The sequence below is a fragment of the Phodopus roborovskii genome, unplaced genomic scaffold (genome assembly GCF_943737965.1).
Source record: "Phodopus roborovskii unplaced genomic scaffold, PHOROB, whole genome shotgun sequence".
NCBI lineage: Eukaryota > Metazoa > Chordata > Mammalia > Rodentia > Cricetidae > Phodopus > Phodopus roborovskii.
In genome coordinates this window covers 10,839-30,578 of record NW_026125446.1, presented here as the reverse complement: position 1 = coordinate 30,578, position 19,740 = coordinate 10,839, and the positions used below count along the sequence as shown (strand labels likewise).

The 19,740-nt window shown below is 45.8% G+C and overlaps 1 pseudogene; it reads right to left on the bottom strand.

Moving 5' to 3' along the window:
• The window catches only part of LOC127215490 (striatin-interacting proteins 2-like), a 34,463-nt pseudogene extending 15,605 nt beyond the window's left edge, over positions 1 to 18,858 (bottom strand).
• Positions 18,859 to 19,740: the final 882 nt, after the last annotated feature.

Here is a 19,740-nt window from a genome sequence, read left to right as displayed (position 1 = left end):
AGAAACCCAGCTTTGTCTATTCACTCAGCAAGACAGAGGCTCTTCAAACCTCTTAGCCCAGTGAAAAGTGTCTCAAAGCCTTTACGATTTTTCTTCAGGGGCTAAGCCTTGCCAGAATATAGGGATGCAAACGAAGAATTTATCCGAGGTTTGTCTAGAGGGGCCAAGGAGGGAGGCCAAAGCAAGCTTGTAGGCTGTTTTTGTTTCAGTACTACTTCTTCTAGAGGGAACACAGAAAGAAGAAAGTGGAAAGGGCAATGCAGAGGAATAAGCAGGGGAGGTAAAACACAACATTCTCCCTTCCTTTTCTTCCTCTAACCCTATCGGCATGGTCACCATCCCTATCCAGAGGCTACCAAAGACATGGAGGACAATGGCGGAACTCATGATAGTGGTAATTAGCCGGGAGGAAGGGCCCTGATGCATCACGTGTAGATCTACTTAACAGCATCCCTGGACCCTGTCAGAAAAGGCTTAGGGAGAAATGGCACCGCAGAGGAGCCACAAGGAAAGTTCAGAATTCTCATTTCTCTTAGTAAAAGAAGAGGGGTTATGGTTAGCCTGTGCCTTACCATGTACTGTGGGTTGTACAGTATGCCCTGGTAGAGGATTTCAATGGCGTTTTGGTACCACCTCTTCTCCCTATGGTAAGAAGCACAGTTTACCCAGGCTACTCTGCAAGCTACTAAAGAAAGGTTACATGCTGTTGGTTGGTGAGGGTAGCACGAACAGAGAACTAACTGCATGGGGAGTCAGCCTGGGATGCTGTCCTAACTGTGGTAATGTTTAGATGATCGTTAAGTCTTTGTCCAGTCCCCTTCTCTGCAACACCTGTCTCCCTCTTTTTTTCCCATTCCTTCAATGCACTGCCTAACAGGCTTTTAGCCATTTTACTAACCAAGTCACCAGTCACCATAATGTTGCCTGATCCAACAGGTACTTCTGTTCTTATCATATGCCATCATCAGCAGCATTTGGCCCAGCTGATCGCTCCTGTCTTTAAAGACTGTTTTTATGGTAACATATCTCTAGATTTTCTTCCACTTCATTGAGTGTTCTTCTTACTGTGTGTGTGTGTGTGTGTGTGTGTGTGTGTGAGTGTGTGTGTGAGTGTGTGTGTGTGTGTGTGGGTGGTTTTTTCCTGATCCATCCCACCTCAATCCATTGGTGTGTCCCAGGAACTTTCCTGGGCCCATCCCCTTCTGTCTCTGCCTACTCCCCTGGTTCTCTTCGCCTTTTCTACAGTCCTTAACATTGTAAAAAATCAATGACTCAAATTTCTTAGAAGCCAGTCTTCTCCCTAGAACTCTAGACCTATAATATCTATCTTCCCAATAACTTTTCCAAGGCATTTAATGGACACCTACACCTTGGTCGGACCATACACCATTTTCTGTACTTCTATTTTCCAGGTGACACTTAATTTTGATTCTTCCCTTTGCCTCTGGATATCTATCCAATGGAACTGCAAGTCCCATCAGCAATACTTTCCAAATAGAAGCCAAATTCTCCTATTTTATGACCCTAGTCTAGGTCACACTTTCAACTTCTACTTTAACTGTTTTGAGATGAGCTAATGCCACCACCCCTCCCCCTTGTTTGGTTCAATCTTTGCTTAGTAGATAGTGTTTTTTAAAACTAAAGACTTAGTCTTTCCTCTGCTTAAATTCTCTGAAGGTTTTCCGTTGTGCTGTGGGTCAGCTTCAAGCTCCCTACCTCTGCTAACAGGTCCTACATCTCCCTTGTCATCTCCACAACCCCACCTCTTACCCATGGGTTGTCACAAAGCCTTCTTTTGCTGCCTCCTCTTCTCGGTGCCGCCCGTTCTAACCTGATTCTACTTGCAATGTCTTCTTCCCAGAAGTTCCTATGACTGGCTCCTGTCCATACCTTAGATCTTGGTTAAATGTCACCTCTTAGATAGCTCATCTATTCGCTCAACCCAGAATAGTCGACAGGTAGTTTCCTGATGATTTTCTATTTAGATCATCTTCACGGGACCTACCATTCTGTGATGGTCTTGTTCAGTTGTTTAACTGTTTTCACAACTTTAATGTAGCGTGCAGCTTTTGTCTTATATGACACACAGCAAAAGCCCAACAAGCTGAATCAGTGCAGGTACAATGTATGCTATTCGACAGCACTACAGACAGAGTTCATTCTTCTCCCTCTGTGTGCCGGAACCCTTGACTTACCAAAGACATGGGGCATTTCTCCAGCTCCTCTTCAGTCTTGATCTGTATATCTGCAATGGAGATATACTTGTGCTGGCAAAGATAAGAAAACATCAACAAGGGTTGAGAACCTAATTCCCATGTGTTCCAGTCCCTTCTTTTAACTTTCCTTGTTCATAAGGAAATGTTCTATGGGTTTCAAACAGACACAAAACCTTTGGAAGCAAGAATCTTATTCTCTTCTGCAAAATTAGCACTGAGCAGTACTTTGTAAACAATGTTTCTGTGTATTACATTCTCATATTTGTTGGACACTAGCAACACCTAGTCATTTACTTTTAAAGACAGGGGGAAGCCAAGAATAGACCTTTACCCAGACAGGTTTGATGTATTTGCATGTATGTAGGAGTGATGACTCCACATTCTTTGTGTTTAATGTAACTGGATATAAAGATGATTCCTACATAATCTTTAGCCTTTAGAAGTTGGTAGACCTATGGGGAGAGAAATAAAAGAAAAGGAAACAATGGGAAAGGAGAGAGAAGAATAGAAGGGGGGAAAAGAAACAAGAGAAAGGAATTGTTTTCTCACTGATTTGAATGTAGAAATTGGGTAAGTAGAGAGAGATGCCCTGACTTTTCCTGTTTGGACAAAGGGCCTGGAAGTGGGGTTGTACCTGGAGATCTTTACTCAGTAAGCAAGAAAGTGGTAATTGGACTCACTGATGCTTCCCTATCCTTGAGGAATGACAGCCCACCCTGGTCACCTGTTTTAGAGTCTTCACACTTTCATGGATGGGTCGAGGTAATCCAACCGCGGTATCTGTGTCCTGTAAGAGGCCCAGACACCAAACCATGAGCTTAACAGAAGAGAAAACCACCCACACACCAGGAATCACAGGGACCACACACTCCAAGCATCTACTCCTGGTATCCTATACCTTTTTGTTTTTTGTTTTTGTTTTTTTGAGACAGGGTTTCTCTGTAGCTTTGGAGGCTGTCCTGCAACTTGCTTTGTAGACCAGACTGGCCTTGGATCTGCCAGAGATCTGCCTGTCTCTTGCCTCCTGAGTGCTGGAACTAAAGGTGTGCACCACCACCTCCTGGCCCTATACCCCTTATATAAGGTTCCAGGTCCATGATCTTGCTTAAGGTCACAAAAATAACAATGGCACACAGAAGCATTCCTGAAAATTAGATTTCTATCATGTAGTCTCTTAGCTATTCACGCGGCCTGCAGGCGACAGATCCCCACCTAGGGTAGGTAGCCTATCAATACCTTGACAATGAAATCCCTTCAAGCTTTACAAAGGCTAAGGAGGAAGATTCATGGCCTTCTATGATATACCCTATATTCAGTTTTGAATATTTAGTCACTTACTGTCCCAGGGTGAATCCAATGAACTTATTTCTGCTCATCTCCAAGAAGTGTTCAATGTCCTTCTGTCTGAGATGATGATGGTGAAGAAACCAATACCAGAGAGAGGAAGAAAACAAAATAACTGTGAGAAAGAGGACTTTTAAGAGCTTCTGCTCCTTCATTTGGAAGGACTAGAGCAGTAGAAGACAGAACCCAAAAGAAGAAATTCAAACCCAGTGCTCTGATTACCACACCGGGCTAATGAACAGTGACTATGCATGCGAGTCCAACGGTTCTTCAGGATCGGAATCCCAATGCTCAGGGTCATCGGTACCATTAAACATACCTGACCTTTGGGGCCCAGGGAAGGCCCTTGGGAAAGGCTACCCGGTCAGTAGAGAGAGGTGTCTGGGAGGGTGGAGGCGGCACCAGAGGATCCTGTTCTAGCAGGTCTAACTCTCCATCCAAGCTTCGTTCTCCATCAGCGGCAGACTCCTCTCTTCTTCCTCTGTGGCTGGTTCCTCAGTCTTGAAGAGATCCCTTTCATTGTAGATGTCCAGGCTGTCTTGCTTGGTGAGGAGTTGCTGGTGGTGGTGAGAGAGAGAGGGAAATTTGTGAGCTTGTGGCAACCTTGTCTGAAGTCATTCTCTCTAGACCTTAGGAAACATGAGGTTGAAATCCATCTACTATGGGAACATTCCATTAGTCATCTCAATCTTACAACCCACTGGGCTCAATCACAGGACAAGCAGCTCCCAGGGAAAATGGCTATGGCCAGGAAACAGAGCAGATAGCTAGCTAGCTCCAGAAGCATTGCTGCTCCATCCCGCCTCCCTAAATCCCCAGCATTTTCCTTCCTAATTATGCTCTGCTTAGGTGAATGTTCAATTAGTTTGCTTTCTGTCAGCATACACCAGCTGGCTGACTGAGGAAGAAGATGACAGAAGCTTGCTGCCAGGCAGAGAAAAGTGAGTTTAGAATGTTAAATCTCATTGCATAAAGAAAAAGATTGGACAGAAATAGGCCAAAAAGTTAATAGTCACTGCTTCTGGTTGTTAAGCTTGTGGGTGCTTTTTCTCTCTTCATCACATTTTTACATTTGTTCCAAATTTTCTACAATGAGTAAGCATCACTTTATGAAACAAAGGAGAAAGTTTTTTTTTTTTTTTTTAAATTCATTCTGCCTATAATTTAGACTGGATTGTGTGACCCTGTTACCTTAATTGGTAAACTCTGGTAGGTCAGGCAGGTGAGTTCGTGAAAATGTGGCCACGGCCCAGTCATCTAGAACTTCTCAATAATATATACTACCTAGAACCCTAACCAGCCATCTCACAAATGTAAGCTGTGGTCCAAGGCCAGAAGGAGTATGGTGGCTCAAAATAAAATTGCTTGCTGCCAAGAAAATGGTGAGTGACTCACGATAGACTTGTAGATTTGCTAGGTGCTCTTTTCAGGGCGCCATCTCTCAGAGCTCTAATATGACCAGTGTCTAGGAGGCTAAGCAACTCTAGCCACTGAGGCCCAGGCACAATACATGGCCGGGGGCCAAAGTATAGATTCTAAGGATTCATCTTGGCTACAGGGCCAACCTGGGATGGCCATTTACTGCCCTTTCCTACCGCATCCATACCATCTGAGAATCCTAATTTTTGACCAGCCAATACCCCAATACTACCATATGCTCATTGTTCATACCCTTCGAGAACCACGGCGGCCCCGCAGCTTGAGGGTGGAGGGGCCAGCTGAGACTCCCCCAGATCAAGAGTGTAAGAAGGTGGGGAGGCAGCACGCATGCTCTTTACGACCTGGATACTGTCCTCAGCTAGTGGGGCAGGCCCATCTCTGCACGCTCTGTATTTTGAGAGCCTGCAGATGTTCAAACCACCAAGGGTAAACTAAAGAGTAAAAAGGAAAAGGGAGGTTATTCAGTACCCACTGGCCAGCCCTGACCATGTTGCATTTATGTCTTTATAAGTGTGTGTGTGTGTGTGTGCATGTAACAATATGAATTTCAGAGAGAACAAGGAGCAAGGGGGTGGGTACTTGGGATGTGTTAAAGGGTGCAAAGGGAAAGGGGGGAAATGGTGTAATTATATTTGTAATTTCAAAAAAAATTTATGAAAAAAGGAGGAAGAGACGAGAGGGGACGGGAGGGCAGTCATAGAGAACAAGGGCAGAGAAACATGGACAGAAGGGAAGAACCACATCTTCCCGTTTCCTCCACTGCCTCTTATGCAAGGAAGCAGAAAGGCACGAAGAAACAAACATTATCACCGCTTCAGTCTGAGGATCTCTAGGGCCAGAATAAGACACAGCATTATTTACTGACCCAGGGCTGGAAACAGCAGTAAATGTTGAGGGCCCCCCCCCCCAACTCCACTGGAACACATTTTAAAAATTAGGAGATAATCCTCCCTTTGTTTTGATCTCCCTTTGATCTTAGTGTGCAGCCCAGCTGGCCTTAAACCTTCAATCTTCATGCCTGTCTGTCGAGTGCTACTTTCACAACTGTGTGCCACTGTCCTTGGCACAATCAGCTTTAAGGAGCACAGTCTGATATTACGATGGCCTCTGTAATCAAGACGTGGGGTCACCCCATGAGGCCCACTAGAGGGTATGCTGTTCCTCCAGGCCTATGGGATGGGAGCCAGAGGGAGACTATGGGATGAAGGATCAGATTAAATAGTAAATAACAAATTGTTAACCATACACTTGAAAGGACACCCATCCTCTATTAGAAGAAAAGGCATGCATTAACCTTTAACATTTCATAGCAACAGAAACAGGCACAGAATAGTCCTGGGTTCATTGGTATGGAAAGAGTCAGATTCCCAATGGTCAGCTAGGGTTCTTTCCATGAAACATCCGTTCTTTTAGGGGAAAAGGTGCCATTGACATTGTCAACTCATGGAGTGGCATCCAATGGATTCTCCAGGAGAAGCAGGAACCTGATGATACAGAATATCTGATGATCCTAGGTGGGCCTTTTGCTCCTCCCAGTTAGCTGGGTTAGGGTTGGGGCCACCCTGCTGCCTAGCTCTGCCAGTGAGATGGGAATGGAGATCAGCCACTCACCATAACCACCTTCCAGAGCAGAAGCAGAACCTTCTTTATTGGAAAGTGAGGGGCCAGGCCACTGCAGAATTTGGTAACCATGGAAAAGAGCAGGAGGGCAAAAGGCTCTTCATTATGTGGGAAAAGCCTGAGATACAAAGAGAATCAGTAGAAAGAGATGAAGGAGCTGACCCCTGCTGTAAAATCCCGGAGTCTGGGCGCACTGAGGAAGGCACTCACCCACCCTGAAAACTCCCAGCGCACTGACGGGAGGAGGCATAGTGAGCTCCCCCAGAGGCAGTTCCTTCAAGGACAGGATTGAGGATATTGTGGTAAAATACTGTGCCCTACCCTAGGGGTCATTAAGGAAGTGACAGTAATGATGTGGCTTTCTAGCTGAAGGAATCAAGGTATTTCGTCGACCCCACTTCATTCTTTACTTATTAACATTAACAAATATATTTTTTAAATGCTTTCCATACCCTATCCCTCTCAGATGATGACTTCAGCTTACATTAGAACTGAGTTCCGTTTTTAAGGCAATTCAGCTCTTTCCCCCCAATATGGGATTCGTGATGAAACGGGAGAGGAATGGTCATCCTCATTTCTAACCAGGGGGACTAAGACACATGGGGAGCAATAAAACCCAGCCCTCATGCCCCATGAAACATGTCTGTCTTAAAAAAGAAAAGATGCTAATTTTAAAAAGAAAAAGAGAACAAAACAGGACTGCTTTCCTCGCTGGGCAGAATCTCTGTCTCCCATCCACCCCCAGTGCTCTGTACCCACCCCCTCGAGTGCCACTTCTTACTTAGCTCGGTTCGGAAGGTCTCTCGGGCTGCCCTCCACCCGGGGGGTCTATTTCTCGCTCCAGGCGGATATTTTCCACCATTAGGTACATGACACTCAGCAGCACCCTAGAAGTCACAAAAGGATCGTAAGAGATGCCCAGGCAGTTCCCAGACTGTAGTTAAAGACTTGAAGCATGACTTCAGTGGGAGTCCAATCAGATAAGATTAGTTAAAAGGTAACTTCTCACTCATCTGGGATTCAGGAAAGGGTAACTCAGGCTAATCACCCCTCCATCCAAAGCCCGCGGTCACCCTCACTCACCTGAGCTCAGTGCTGTCAGCAATGGAGACGGCTGGCTTCCGAAGGGCACTACTAGAGGCCTGGCTGTTGCTGCCATGGAGAAGAATAAAAGAACAGGAACCCATAAGGCCTCTTGCTGCCTGTACTCCCTCCCACTCTTCACACAAATACCTGACATCCCCTGGCTATACATCCACAATGGAACTGATCGAAGGTACAGGAACTCCAAGGATTCCCTGCTACCTCAGTGAATCCTCATCTATGGTGAAGGCGGGAAATAAAAACAGGCTTCAATGTAGCTAAAACTCCTGGATGGCAGGTATAAGAGACAGAGGGAGGGCTCACTGTAGTAGCAGCAGCAGACCGGCCACCTCTATAGTTATAAGTCGTGAGGGAAATAATTAGGCGCATTGACAGAAACTAGTCTGTTCCTCTTGTGTTGTGTTTGTCACGGGGAAAGTTTCCTGGAGGGATTCCAGAGTTAGGCTCAGCTGAAAAGGTGTTTAGATTAAAGGGTAACCTGTGAAGCCCAGGATTGTAGTTGCTGCTTAGTCCATCCTTGGGGAGGAAGAACATAGCATCTGGAAAGAAAGCTGGTAGGGAAAAGCTGTCAGTGAGCTTTGGGTGGAGATGTGCGTTGACTCAACTCCCGTGGGAACACGTACTGAGGGAATGCACCCTTTCTTCAGGACAGTCTATAGGCAGCCCTCCCTGCCGGCTCTCACTCGATTTCCATGTGGAGCAGCTCCAGGAAGGCTGAGAAGGTCCCCATCTGATAGAGCAGGAAGCAGTTGTATCTGGACCAGTGCATCACATCCACCTCTGAGTCACATTCCCCAAAAGTGCCTAGAGGACCAGACAGTTGCAGGAGGAGTCAGTCGGTGGGGGCAGCTACCCTGCTTCTTGCTACCCCCGCCATGTGGTCTTACAAGTTTCTGCATATTTCACAGACTAACAGAATTTGGGCAGGGTCCCTGAGAATGTCCTTAAATGAGTGACTCAGTGGGAGAAAAGTCCATCTTAAATGCCCCCAGCAGTAGATCCTGAGATAAGGGTTCAAATGCAAATAGTCTACTCCGGAATCACCCACCGGAAGAGAAATAGGGGAAGTAAGAGAGGGAAGAGAGGCAGCTGGAAGAGTTCAATCCCAGGGGACCTTCTGGAAATACTACAAAACGCACAACTCAGAGTTAGCTCAGCCAAGAGTGAGATAAGCAAAATTATCTTCTCAATCTTGTTAGTCATTTTGAGGGACTTCCTGACCGCCTTAAGCAAAAGGATCTTTGCAATGGCGTCCGGAAGATGGTTAGAGGGAGAACCAAGACATTCAGAAGTACCGCCGTGTTTACCGCAATCTTCCCCTCTAGTCTTTTCTTCCCCTTTATTGTTTTTTCTTCTGCAGCTTTTTAGTTCCCAATCTGTTGGTTTGTCGGCAACCCTCACATGCATGATCTTAGAGCTTATTTTCATTACTCAGCCAGACTATCTCAGTGCCCCTTCTAACACCTGGCTGACAGGTTTCTTCTGGGAAGCTTTCCTCGATTAAATCATTTAGCTCTGGTTATCTCCAAATTATCCCAGCATTCCCTCCTGCTGCTGTGTTAGCTTCAAAATGCCGATGAGAAACTTCAGTGCTGGCACCAGGGCACAGCCGATGGGAGCAGTGTCTGTGATAACATCATCCGCTCTCCCCACGTGGACTCCCTCGACAACCTTCATATACACTTACAGCCCAGCTTAGAAGGGGGAAGATCCAGGTAAGAAGTCCCGGCATGCAGAGGGTATGATGATGGCTTATGTCTGTAACCCTAACTTAGGAGGCAGAGGCAGGAGGAACATGGGTTCAGTCATTCTCAGAGGAAAAGAAAGAAAAGAGAGGCAGGCACAGCACCACGCATCTTGGATCCTAGCATTTCGGGAGGCAGAGGCAGATGAATTTCTGTGAGTTCAAGACTAGCCAGAGCTACAAAGCGAGACCCTGTTTTTAAAAAGAAAAAGAAGGGAAGAACCTGATGTGTTTGGTAAGACAGAGGCAGATCCCAAGAGATCCAGAACAGTATCCAATCCTAATCTCCTGATCTCCTTGCAAGGACAGTCTACTCCTGGCATGGCAAGACCTGTCACTGAGATGTAAGGTACTCTGCTTTCCCAATAAGGTCTGTTTTATCCACTTCCCTCCTTAGTTTCTACCCCAATTAAATAAGCAAAAACGGATACTATCTTGGGCTAGATAGAGAACAGCCCGGGCCACCTTAAGCCGCTGTTCCCTACTGACCACCTCCAGTCGGTCCAGAAGTCCCATCACATAAGTCTTTTGGGCATCTTCTTCCAACTCCAGCCATTCCTTAGTGTCTTGCACTAGGGACAGAAAGCCAACACACCTGATGTTGGCTACTGCTTTTCTCCCTGGAAAGGGCCCTGATAATGACTGATCTCAGTTCCAAAAAGAGTCTTCGCCCCAAAACCTTTTCTTATTTAAAACAGGTTGTTTTTTGTTTGTTTTGTTTTGCTTTTTGTGGCATTGAGAATTGAACCCTGGGCCTTTCACACACTAGGCAAGCTCTTCCCCTAAGCTCTACCACTAGCCCACGCCTTCCTCATTTAGCTAAGAAAACATAAGGGATACGAAAAGGGCCCATGCCCTAATATGAACCTACTCTGTCCTCACATCTTCACCTTGTCCACACAGTCTATCCTGTTCTCTACCTTTCCTCAAGGAGTCCCTCCATCCATATCCAGCTCTTAGTCATTCTTACAGGCCCAATACAGGAGCTCCTTCCACACGAATGCCCAAACCGAAAGCTCTGCCCCATACACTTTTACTTTACTGTGACCTTTGAATTTTCCTCTGGGCCTTGGCTACTTGTGTGCTATGCATACCTCCCACAGCTATCAGACTTTGCACCTCGTTTGTAGAAGCTACAAATTACTTCTACCTTGTGTCCTGCATCTCGGACACAACAGATACACACCAGATACGCACCGTACACTTGTTGAATTAAAAATTAAATTGCCACTGAGAAAGTAGGGAAACAGATCTGAAGGGATCACAGTCAGGGCACATAAAACGACTACTGGAAGGGGGTCAGAGTGAGAGACAGGAGCCAAACATTAAGGGCTAGGTTAGGGCACAGCATGGGTAGAGTGTTGGTTCAGCCTTGCTGAACCAGCTCTCTATTTCTCTGGGTTTCATCTTCTCTGTTTAAGGAAGGCCGCATTCCATATGGTAGAAACGGAGGGTATGTGGTTGTGAAGGAGATGAAGAGTCAAGCTTTGGTTTAGCTCTTTTACTAGACCAGACAGAGATATCATCGAGGCAAACAGCATGCTTCTGTGAATAGGGCTGTAACATCACCTGGATTCTTGAAATCTTCTTCAAAGCACCGCCTGTTAGTGGTAAATTCCAGGTTCTCTGTGTAGCTATATAATTCTGTATCAGAAAGACAAAACAGCCACATTTAGAACCCCCAAGGAAGAATCTAGAGTAGAGAGGTCACTTGAGGGAGCTGAAGGTTCCAACACATTCTTGTATCCAATTCAATTTAGAGCCAGTTCCCTCCTTCAGAACAGTTAAAAATAGCCATGGCGTTCCGGTGATTAAACTATCAAACTGTCCTCCTGCCAGATGGCTGGCAACAGAGAAGGAAGACAGCCTCGGCATTTGGTAAGGGCCAGGGGGAGGGTTGGAGGACAGAGGGCTTAATGTCATCACTTGTGTTTCTTAGGGCTGCAATCCGTTCAATCAACCCAGGCTAGAACAATCCTACCTTTAGGGGAAGAGAAGGGCAAGTAACTTGGGATCTTAGAGGCAAGATTCTGGGCTGTTCAGGAAGCCAGGACAAGGGGCTGAGAAACAACAATGACCACAACAATGACCACATGCTGGTTGGGGGCCAGTTTGCTTTTTCTATGCTGAGTTTTTTTTTGAAGGGTACAGAAATCTAGGCTCCTACACATGGCCACCTGGGCAGATGGTGTGGTAACCTGTAAAAAGCATCTAGGGTTGCCAAAAGATTTTGTGTTTAGTAATATCTAACCTTATTGATTGTAGTCTCTGGCTATAAAACAGGATAACAATGTCCCCTGCCCCTTCAGCACCAGAATATTCACTTTGCAACCCTCATTTTACAGAAGATGATTTAAAATCGAACATTATCTCAAAACCTATTCTGCCTATATCATGAAGTAATCGAAATTTACTGATATTTCAGCCAACTATTAAAGATTGAGAATTACTTGGAAGTCAGGACTCTTAAATCTTGTGTCACAGAAACTGGGGATAGCCAGAAACAGATCTCATCTTTGAATCTTAAATATGTCAATCATTAATTCATTAATAGAAATGTGAGTATATATGTATGTATTTATTTAGATTAGAGAAGTCAGGAAAGCTCAGAAGGTAAATAGCACTGAACTTTGTCCTTACCTTTAAATGTTAGATAGTGAAATTTCATATACAGATAATTATAAAGTACATTTAAGATAACCACATATCTTCTACTTATTAAACAAATATAACATTTGTCATATTTGCTTCAGACTACTCTCCAGTCTCACTCCTTCTGGTAAGTGACTACTATCATGAATCTGGCATGCATTCTTCATATTCCCATTTTCAGATTTTTTACCACATTTGTATCTATCTATAAACAATAAACCAGGGCCGGAGAGATGGCTCAGTGGTTAAGAGCACTTGTAACTGTTGCAGAAGACCAGGTCCAATTACTAGCATCCATAAGGTGGCTCACAACTATCCATATCCCCACATCCAGAGCACACAAGTAGTATGCATACATGCATGCAGGCAAAACATTCGTACGCACAAGTAAAATGAATCTAAATTTAAACAGTGTATTCAGATACTCCTCTACTTTGAATATTAACATTATCATAAAATGTATAAATTCTTTTGCCATTGCTTCTTTGCCTCATCTTTATTTTGGGCATTTATTCATACTGAAATATGTTGATACAGATCAATTATATTAATGGCTATATGCAGACTGACCAGACTGACTATGCTTATATGCTAACTTATTTAGTCCCCTGCAGATGGGAATTTTAGTTCATTCTCAACTTTTCACAATTAATAACAAGGTTAAAATAAATGCTTTTTTGTGCCCAAGGATGAAGCTCTTTAGATTATACAACTAAGAATAAAATTACTGGGTCATAATATGTGTACATCTTCAGCTTTATTAGATATGACCCAATTGCTTTCCAATTTTATACTTGCACCTTCATACTGCTACACAAAGCAGTATAGAAAGAATGAAAGAATGCCCATTAGTCCTTTAAGGTCTTTTTAAACATTTAATTAATCAATTTCGTGTGTATATGTATGGGTATATGAGTGTCATACTGCACATATAGAAGATGGAAGATTACGACGGGTATCAGTTCTCCTCTTCCACCAACATGTGGATCTGAGGTTCAAACTCAGGTCATGAGACTTAGTGGCAAGTGGCCTTACCTGCTGGGCCATCTTGTCAGCCTTTAAGTTTTGCAGTCTGATGAGTGTGAAATGATATCCTCTTTTTACATTTTTTTTTCTTCATTAACTGATAAATTTGAACATCTTCTCAGTTCTCTCTCTTTCACACACACACACACACACACACACACACTTTGTGGTGCTGTGGATCCTACAGAGGGCCCATGCATGTCCCTTCATATATTTATCGACGCTCTGATTTTCTTTTTTGTGAGATCATATTTTTTTGTCTGCCTCTCTATCAGGTTAGTTATCTCTTCTTTGTTTATCTCTCTTGCTCTACACATATTCACAGTCTAGATTCTAACCCTTTTGTTCACTATTAGACCTAGCTATTTCTGTCACTCATTGCAAAATTTATTCCCTGTGCCTATTCACCAGAACTTCTGCAAAAATGTTTGTCTTTTCATCTGAAAAAGCCTGTCTCAAAGTGTCATTTCCATGTGACAGAATATTTTAACTTTCACACCATCTCCACCCAAAGCTCATTTATTAATAACTAGCATTCGCAGCACGTGTAACATGGAGGCCCTTAATGTGAGGAGATCACGTTTGCCCTGTTCTAAAATTCCAGAGAGAGAGCAGCAGCCAGGAATTGAAAAAGGAATGGGATCACTTAACCCCAGCTCACAAATATCTACAGCAGACTTGACTCGGACTGATGCAGTTGATATGTCTAGCCTTACTCAGCCGGCCAATTACCCAGAATCTCCTTCAGCTGTGGCTGGAATTCTAATAAGGGCAGGTGTTAGGAAATGAAGGAAGATGAAAGAAGACAAGGGAGAGAGAGAATAGGATAACAACAACAACAAAAAAAAAGGGTGACAGAGAGAACAGGCACACGGATACATGGATTATAGGGCGAGGGATTGACTAGGAAAGAAGACCAGACTGAACAAACGAAGACTACCACCCTCAAGGGGAACTCACAGAAGGAAACCTAAGACAGACTTATAATTGGCTTGGGGGAAGGGTACAATGGTAACAGCCCCTGTTCACTGGCTTTTGCTAAGACCAGAGAAGCTGTCCCTTCCCGACCACGTTTCTACTCACTACTGACCCATCTATTCATACCTGACAACTCCGCTGCGTGTCTGCCTGCATCTCCATATTCAAACCCAGAGTGGGGCAGTCCACAGAGCCCTACAAACAGAAAGTTTTCCGGTAATGGGAAAAGAGGTTGTCAAAGAAGGAATGTGACTCATTTTCACCTTTGTCCCATCTTGGAGGCCAAGGTCAGATCAGAGAGTCATCTACAAAGTCCTATTGGCCCTTTCATCTGAGAGGCAACCTTCCCTTTCAAGCCAAAATCTGAGGCCCAGTTTAGGGAAGGGCTGGGGATTGCTATCCAGTATCAGAAAGTCTAGCTAAAGGACAGGACTATAAACAACAATGAAAGCTGTCATTTAAAGCAGGGCAGTAGCATGTGCCTATGACGCTCCATTCTGGAGGCAGAAGCAGGAGGGATCCATGCCTGATGTCAGCCTGGGCTACATAGTGAAATATGGTCACCTCCCCCTCCCCAAAAAAAACCCCAACAACAACAAATCCCAAGGGAGCCGGGATGTTGCTAGTTGGTAGAATGCACCAAGTTTGATGTCCAGTATCCCATAAACAGGGTGTGGTGGCTACACCTGCAGTCCCATCACTCAGCTATGTGGTGAGTTTGAGGCCAGGCTGGACTATATAAGACTTTGCCTCACAAAACCATAACCAACTAAACAAACAAAAAGAAAGCAATGACCTGAGCTTATATATAATGTACATGAAACAGGGGCAAAAGGAACATCTAGCTCATGTCTAAGAAAAAGATAGGCAAAAACCGCAAGAAAGGGAGAACTCACCCTGGCTGAAGTTCTGTCTCATGCTGAAGGTTTCTCACACACTAAAATAAATAAATAAATAAATAAATAAATAAATAAATAAATGGGAGTTCTAACATCTAATACCCAGAGTTAGTGTAAAGAAAGTAGTATCAAATAATACATTTCCCTATGATGTTGTATGTATAATCCATTTAAAAATATTTATATTTTAAAACCTCACCCTCTAACCTCTTAAGATTTTTATGAGTATTTTTTAGTATATTTTTTATATGAACTCTATTTATTTAGACAATGCTGGGATTAAGGACATATGTGTTGCTGGGTATTAAACCTAGGGCTTTGTACATGCTAAGCAGGTACCTTATTAAATGTGCTACATCCCTAGATATTTTCATTCTTTGTTTCTTTGAGACAGGGTCTAATTTTAGAGGCCAGGATGCCCCAGAACTCACTATATAATCCAGACTGGCTTTGAACTCAAAGGACATCCTTCGGCCTCAGCCTCCAAATGTAGGATTTCAGTCAAGAGTCACTGTGTGAATCTTTGAAATTCTGGATCATGTATATGTGATCATGGCTAAGTTTGCTTCTCTGTGCCTCAGCATAGTATAAAGTAAACATCTGGTCTTTGCCCTTGGTTACTAGCACAGTGTTCCTAAAATCCTTAGAACATTCTAAGGAGCCCATTCACTATACCAGAATTAATGTTACTGATAACTCTGGCCCTACTAGAAAACTTAAGCACACTTTGAAGCTAATAAGCATTGATCTTATGATGGTGGGGTGCAGACCATAGATTGAGCTCAGTTTCATGGGCTGTTGATTAACTGATCCTTACCCCGGTTCATATGAAAATCCTAGACAGGGTTAAGAAGCTAATTTGGTAGTCAGTACAGTGCTTGCTATGCAAGCATGAGTGCTGCCAGTCCTTAGAACCCATGACTACATGTTTGTGACCCCAGTGCTAGGGCAGGTATCCTGGCCAGCTTAGGCTAGTTCCTCACCAGTGGAAGACTGTCTCAAAAACCAAGGAATGACACCCGAGATTAACCCCCCCGGCCTTCACACACATGCACACATCCAACTGCATAGAAAGAAAGAGAGGTGTGTGTGGAGCATCCCTGAAACAGTGACTTGCAGTTTGGCATTGATGGAAAAGATGTTGACCCTGAGAGAAGGTATAGAATCTCAAGCCAAGCCCCTATTTTGTCTTAGGGATCTCTTTCTATTTCTGATTTTTATTTAAAAATTAGAATCTTAAATATATATATATCCCGAGTTCAGTCATTCTAGTTCAGTCATGCAAACCTGAGTTTTCAGTTTGTCAAGAAGAAATGCATACAATCTAGGAATCTCACTCTGTGGCTGGCATCTGAAGTGGGGGCAATATATTGTGTATGCAGTAATCCTGGGAAATGAGTGTCAGAACTGAATTCACCTGTAGGACATTTGGCTGGCATCAGTAATTATTGTTGGAAAATGCTCAGGTTTCTCATCCATAAAACGAGTGATAATAATACTTTCTTCAGATGGCTATTGTAAGGACTAATGAGTTAGGCACAAGAAAGGCCCTGAGCATATGGCTCTCTTGATTTGTGCCAGTTGTAATTCTCTCCTAGCAATTTTTTTCAGACGCTCTAGAAAACTATCTTCTCTAAGGACTGCCCTCTACTGGAAAGCTAAGAGGGAAGGAAATGCAGAGCTGGGCACTGCAAAGATGATAGGGGACATACTGGAAGGTGGGTGGGTGGGGACTAATTTTTCCAGCAAGGCTTTCTGGAGGCAGTGAGCCCAGACAGACAATTACAGCAGCCATTCACTTCCAAGCATGAAAAATGCAGCTGCAGAAATTCAGCAGGTAAACAGCAGTGCCTGGAAAACTCTGGGTATGGACAGTGAACTCACTGGCAAAAGCGAAGTACTATGAGAGCCTTTTCCTGAAGAAAGCTGTGGTGGGTGAGGATCATTATGTATTTCAGAAGGGTGATCCAACAAGCCCTCCACAGCCACTTATTTGCACACCATCCGTCTCCCCACCCTTCCTATGAGCTATAGAAGGACAAAGATTCTGCCTTATTCACTGACATAGCATTAGCACCTAATAACTTCATTGTTATCTCCGGAAGATATTTGATCAAGAACAATGTTCACTTCCTCTGCTTTGTGCAGCCAAGGTATGAGCAGCTTTCCCCCACCATGCCCTCCCCACCATGAAAGACCTCTGAAACCACGAGCCAAAATAAACCGTTTTCTTCCACTGAAGCAAACAAACAAAGTCTCTCTTTGGGAAGGAGGTACAAGGTGGTGACTTTGGGGGCAATCCCCCCTGTTTTTACCTTTATAAAACAGGAGCTGGCGGGAGGGTGAAAGGTCAGTGGTAGTACATGCTTAGGTTTGTGAGCCCTTGGGCTCCATCTCTGTACAACAAATAACCAAACAGACAAATAAATCGCTTTGGAAACTGCAAAGTAGTATTCAAACAGACCACCGTGGACTTGATTTGTAGGACCCCCTCCCTCTGCCACTTAATGAGAATGATGAGTTATAAGTTAATTACATTACATGAGCTGTGCTGAACACTTTAAGTTCAATTATTTATTGTGTCAATCCCATTTTACAGACAAAGAAACTGCAGCTCAGATAGGTTAGGTAATTTGCCCAAAGCCACACAAACAATAAATGGTAGTGCTTAAATAAATAAATAAACAAACAAACAAACAAACAAAAAACACTGGCCTGACAGAAACTGAACTTAGTGGTCTTGGCCATTTGTTTTACCATGTCTAATCTCAAGAAGGCAAGCTTTATCTCTTTTACCCTCCAGTTGATCCCTCGGGCCTTTGGGGTGCTGAGGATCAAATTCAGCACTTGAGCATGCAAGGCAAGCACACCATCACTGGGCCACATCCCCCAGCCCCGTGTCCTTGCGAGTAAAATGAAAGGGTTAGGTTCATTTTGGCGGCACACACTGTAACCTGGCACGTGGGAAATGGGGAAGCAGGACGATCAGAAAGAGTTCAAGGTATCAGCTTGAACGCAGGGCGCTCAAGCCTAGCTGGCTAATGCAACCCTGTTGTTGGTGGCTTTGTCCTGAGTGTGTGTGTGTGTGTGTGTGTGTGTGTGTGTGTGTGTGGGTGGGGGTAATAATCCAGTCCTTTCATTGTCCTAGTTAGATTTTTTTTTTTTTTTAATTTAGAGGCGGGAGATACCCAAATGGTCAACCCCCTTGGGGCAGCTGCACCCAAATGCCGCTCTGGTCCTACCCCAGCTTGAATCGTGTCTCTTTGAACCCCCAGACAGGGGCGGGGTGTCGGTGGAAGGCGCTCCCCAGGCCACCTCCTCCATCATCCCGAGTGCAGGGGGTAGCACGGGAGCAGGTGCTCCGGGCCGGTGTGGTCCGGTCCAGAGCCAGTTGCTGCAGTCTGGAGTGGGAGGTGTGCCGCTCGCTGCCCACCCTTGCCTCCCGCGGCCGAGCTGGGGCTCCCACCCCTCCGGCCAGCCGGTCCCAGCACCTCAGCGCGCTGGTTCCCCATCGGCAAACAGGGGTCCGAATTCCGGCTCCACCCGGCGGCAGCTACTAAGTGTCTGCAAAGTATCCGCTACGCTCTTCGCGCGGGTCAGGGAACCGCAGGCAACAGGGCGAGAGAGGGACGGGGCTGCGGGCGGGCCGCGGCACCTCAACCGCCGGCGGGCGTCCCCGGGGTTCCTCACCTCCGACTCCCGCCGCTGGCTGCGGAACGCTTCCCGGCCCTTGGGCGCCCCCGGCTTCCCCCTGCCGTTGCCGTTGCCGTTGTCACTGGCGGGCGAGCCGGCGGGCCCGGGCGCCGCGGGGTCATCCATGCTGGGCCGGCTCGCTTTAGCAAGCAGCTCGCTTCAGCTGTTCCCCGCAGCTGCAGCTGCAGCAGCAGCAGCAGCAGCAGCAGCAGCTCGGCGATCTCGCCCGGGGCGACCCCAGCACAGCGCGCGCCCGGAGGCAGGCCCCGCCCCTCCGCTCCTATTGGCTGTGACTGCTCCCCTGCGACCCCGCCTCCGGTGTTGCTATTGGCTGATAAGCCAGTCAGAGGCGGGGGACTCTTTCAAGGAACATTTCCACCCCCTCGCACCCCGGCTTTCGCTGCGCTGCTGCTGGCAGCCTGGGACCGGTCGGCCGGCTTCTCCTCCACCTCTCGCCTTGAGGTCCCGGAGCCCAGGAGGCTCAGCTCCGCGCTGCCTTGCTCCTTTCAGGCTGTCCTGTCCCACTTAGCGGCCTTTCCCCTGCGAGCCCTAGTCTCCGCCCCCTGTCACACCGCGTTGCCACCGACCCGGACCCCCAATCCCAGCTGCTGCACGCCTCCCGTATCCCGCTTTGTCGCAGAGGAGGGCTTGTCCCTTTGGGATAGCCTGAGCCACCGCACCACAAACTTAGCCTCCGGGAAGCTTTCTGAAGAGAGCTGTTGGCAGGGAGAATGGGAGTCGCGGGGAGGGGGACTCACTGAGATCCCCGACGCCCTCGAGGGGCTGGCTGCTCCCTGTCATCTGGCCCCGCACGGGGCACCCTCGTGGTGCTCTGCCTTCCCCTCAGTGCGTAAAGGCACTTGCTTCTAGTCTAAGCCTAAGGTCTTGAGTTCGATCCCGGGGCCCCACTGGTGGAAGGAGAAAAGGGACTGCCGAAAATTGTTCTCTGACCTCCACAAGTACTCCGCCGGTTCCTCCCCCACTCCCACATATACAAACAATAAATACTACAATTAAAAAGGAA